Here is a 4,823-nt window from a genome sequence, read left to right as displayed (position 1 = left end):
CTTCCTTCCTTCCTTCCTTCTTCCTTCCTTCCTTTTCTCTCTCTCTCTCTCTCTCTCTCTCTCTCTTTTTACTGTCTGCTTCATTTCTATTACACAAAACTATGTATCTAAATCATTAAAGAGCCACCAGCCTAAACCTCAGTAATGACTACAATTAATAGCGGGTCTCCTTTGCACTGTATCACACATGAGCTTCGTCTCAGGCGTGATGTTCTAGTCATGAAACTAACATTTCACCCCTGCATGCCAATAAAAGAGAGAAGGTTCTCTCCCTTTTCAGCCTCTGCCGTGCGAGCTGTGGTCCTGGGCTGCACATCGAAGCCATAGCACATGGCTGGGATGCTAAGGTGAAAAGGGCACTGGTTACAACAGATGGTGGATGCTCGGCTTGGCCACCCCTTCGGCAGGATGTTGAAATGACAGGTTATTTTCTGATACTTGCCTGTTGCCGTTGGCCTTATTCACCCCAAGGTTGCTGAATAAAACTTATCCTCACTTTACTCCTAGGTCTGATTGCACTAATCTTTCCAGGCAAGAGTTCAGCTTCTCTGAGAGCACGGAGAACTGGGCTCTTGACCACTTGGCTGAAGACTCAACTTGAATTTCCCTTCCCCAATGGACTCAGACTCACCACATTGGGGCATGCCAGCAGCCGCAGAGAGCAGACAGCTAACCCTAAAACAAAACAAAACAAAACAAAAAAACAAGGAAGCAACCAGAAGAAAATTTGAACTATGGAAATCTTGGATTTTTTCAGGGTCTCCTGTTAACAGAACCAGTTTTTGCATAGACCACCTAAAGAAAATCACTTAATTTTACAAGGGGCTATCCTCATCACCAGGGTCCTAGCCTTTCCATATGCCCTTTGCCCCACTCTACCACCAACTCACATGTAGACCAGTCTTTAATCAGACTTCCTCCTCATCTCTTCCCTCCTTCTTTCTCTCTCTCCTACAAAGCACAACCTGTCTTTCAATTAACATATTGATGACCTATTGTCACCCATCACCATGCTAATCCTGAGCTGGTGTGAAATTACTTTATAATAAACACTACGGAGCTCTGACTTTCAATTAATTTTTCACATGCTATGCTAAATCAGATTAGTGCTCCCCCATCACCACCCTTTGACCAGAGACGTAATTCGTTCCTTATAATGAAATGGGGGATTAATTTATATGAAGCATATCTGTACACATTAGCAAGTAAATGTACAGATACACTTGGTGACATTCTTTCTTGGGCACTGCCTCCGACTGAATATAGTTCCTCAGAAATGATTAATTCTTGGTGTTTGCCGGGGCTGGGGAGAGATATCATTGGTTGTCATTGTTTTCCCATTTAATTTGAAGGAAATGCCTACACAAAGAGCAAGCAAAGAAATGTTCACAGATGTAACCATGATGGAGGGATTTCAGCAAATTGTATATATCACTTTAGAGGAGGCTGGAAAGGGAAACAGAAATACTCCTGAGATGGGAACACGACCTTAACAGCTAGTCCTTGCCTTTGCTGAATGTGCAGTCACATTCACATGACAAAAATGGAGGAAAGAGAGACTTTAAATGACCTGAAGAAATGTTATGCTGATTTTAAGTAAATGAAGGCTCAGGCCTTTTAAGAGGTGATACAGGTCCTGCACAAAATTATGTTCGTGGTGAAATAATTATTTTCATCTTTGAAGCTCATTATTAACCGTGGAGTGACAGAAGATGAATGCGAGCACGCAGTAAATGAGCAAATTTGTGTGAAAACATATGGATCACACTCCCCAGGTGCTTGGCTGTATTTTCCTTCTATCTAGCTCCAGCATATTTCATTCAGCTTCTTTCATTCCTCCAAAATATTGATAGAAAAATTTCCCCAACACATATTTCCTTTTGACACCAAATGAGAAAAACTGTCAAAGGAACTAAAGGTATGGCACATATAAAAGATAAATGTGTACTTTTCAAATTTTTCTAAACCAGCCCTTCAATAACAATAACAGAAATAAAATCTCGATGGCTGTTGCAATAATGAAAGCATTTTGCCGTTGAGTTCTTTTAAGGCAGAGTAAGCAAATTATGCATCGCAAACAGCAGAAATTTAGCTTGCTTTTATTATTTGTTTGGGGGGGCAGCTGGTGGTAACAGTGTATATTTGTGACGTGTTTGTATATGTGCACGGGTGTATACTGACACATACATACTTGTGTGTGAGTGAACGTAAAAGACAGAGGTCAGCATTGATGTACCATGCCTCTTATGAAACACGGACCCTCACTGAAACTGAAGCTTGCTGATTTCATTAGACTGACAGCCAGGGAACTCTGAGGTCCACCCTTTCCATGGCTCTCTTCATCTTCAGCACCAGGGCTAAGGTTAGTTGCATGCTGCCCCTCACTTTCATAGGGCTGCTAGAAATCCGAAACTTTTCCTGCTTGAGCTGCAAATACTTTACCAACCGAGCCATCTCCCCACTTCCTGGAAGTTTATTGATTGATTCACTCAATAGATAATGTCTGCTGTGCTGTGTGCTGTCCACCGCTCTCTGTACAACCAATGAAACTTCCTTGCCCTCACAGAGATCCCTACGTATGTGGGTAAAAATTTGAAACTAAAAGGAATATATCACCTTTGATAAATAATCATTAACTTAGCTCTGAAGACATATTCAGCACGAATCCCCATATTTAATATATTCATAGGTTATTAGCATATACATTTTTTAAAGATAAATACGTAAATCTGGGAAGGTAAGCAGTTTCAAGACCCCAAAGACACACACAGGCAAAGCTAGAACTCAAACTATGGCTGGAGGACCAAGGACCTGCCCATTTTTCACTGTATTCCATTGCATCTGTCCTGAATTATTTCTGAAGCACTCAGCATAGTTGAGCTGGATGGGTTTATGTCAACTTGACATAAGCTAAAGTTATCTGAGAGGAAAGGAGCCTCAGTTGAGAAAATGCTTCCCTAAGTTCTGACAGTAGGGCATTTTCTTAATTAGTGATTGATGGGGGAAGGTCCAGCCTATTGTGGGTGGCGCCATCCCTTGCTTCTATAAGAAAACAGGCTAAGCAAACCATGGGGAGTCAGCCAGTTAGGAACATTCCTCCATTGCCTCTGCATCAGTTCCTGCCTCCAGGTTTATGCTGCATTTGAGTTTCTGTCCTGAGTTCCTTCAGTGATGGACAGTGATACGGAAGTGTAAGCCAAATAAACCCCTTTCTTCCCAAGTTCCTTTTGTTTTGGTGTTTCATCACATCATCTTAACACCCAGCTAAGACAATAGTCTTCAGATTGTCCAAATCTTAATTTTACAAGTGGTGTATAAAAGAGAGGAGAGAGTATGACCTTTGACCTGTCTTCTGGTGTATTGGGAGGACATGAGAAATAATTTTTCTTGAAAGTTCTTTGATTCAGGTAAGTTTGTACTCCATAAACATTAAGTGTTTGTGTCATATGGCATGGGGGATAGGTGGAGCATTTGTTGATATTCTATTTGAGGAGCATATTTGACCTCTGTGGCATTGATCATTATTAAGTGAGTTAAGTTCTCAAAAACTTTTATAGAGGAAGTTCAGAAATGCCATCTTAATGTATTTATTGTGAACTGCACTGTTTTTCACATTGCAACTCTGTAGAATAGTTTATTACACCACACATGGTAGCATGAGAAAAATCCGCAGTGTTATTTCCTAGCTCATTTTTACTTTTGTAGCCATAAATTCTTATGATTACCTAACATATGTATATGTAGTTTCTTGAATTGTAACTTATACTTTTTTCCTCTTTTTTTAATTTTTACTTTTTTAATATTACAGTTTGTTAACTTTGTATCCCTGCTATATCCCACTCCCTCTTTCCCTCCCAATCCCACCCTCCCACCTTCATCTCCTCCCTGCCCCTTTCTAAGTCCACTGATAAAGGAGAACCTCCTCACCTTACATCTGATACTGGTTTATCAAGTATCTTCAGTACTGGCTGCAAAGTCCTACTCTGTGGCCTAGCAAGGCTCTTCTCCCTGGGGGCGGTGGTGAGGTCAAAGAGCCCGCCATCGAGTTCATGTCAGAAACAGTCCCTGTTCCCCTTATTAGGGTACCCACTTGGATACCTAGCTACCAAGGGCTACATCTGAGCAGGGGCTCTAGGTTGCATCCATACATGGTCCTTGTTTGGAGAAACAGTCTCATAAAAGACCCCTGTGCCCAGATATATTTGGTCCTTGTGGAACTCTTCTTTTTATTTAAATATTTTTTTGAGAATTTCATACATTATATTTTGATCACATGCATTTCCCTCCCCAAATTACTTCAAGATCTACCACCCCTTTCATACCCAGCCAATTTTGTGTTTCTCCTTTTTTCAAAATCTGTTGAGGCATCTTGGGGAAAAGTGGGAGGAAAGAGAAAAGGACCTGGAGGTGACAGGAGCTCCACAAGAAGACCAACAGAGCCAACTAACCAGGGCCAGAGGAGATTGCTAAAACTGAAGCATCAACCAAGGACATGCAAGAACTGGTCTAGGCCCCTACAAAGATGTAGCAGATGGGCAGGTTAGGCCTCATGTGGGTCCTCTAGTAAGGGAAGTGGGGACTGCATCGGAGAGGGACTCACTTGCCAGCTTTTTGATCACTTTCCCCTGGTGGGACTGCTTTGCCAGGCCACAGGGGAAGAGGACATGCTCAGGTCTGATGCAACTTGAAAAGCTGAGCTGGATGAGAAAGGGAGGGAGGGAGGGCAGAGCTGGGAGGGGAGGAGGGATGTGCTACAATGAGGATGCAAAGTGCCTATAAATAAATAAATAAATAAATAAATAAATAAATAAATAAATAAATAA

This window comes from Psammomys obesus, unplaced genomic scaffold (genome assembly GCF_907164565.1).
Source record: "Psammomys obesus unplaced genomic scaffold, mPsaObe1.curated_primary_1811, whole genome shotgun sequence".
NCBI lineage: Eukaryota > Metazoa > Chordata > Mammalia > Rodentia > Muridae > Psammomys > Psammomys obesus.
Note: the sequence above shows the minus strand (reverse complement) of the source record.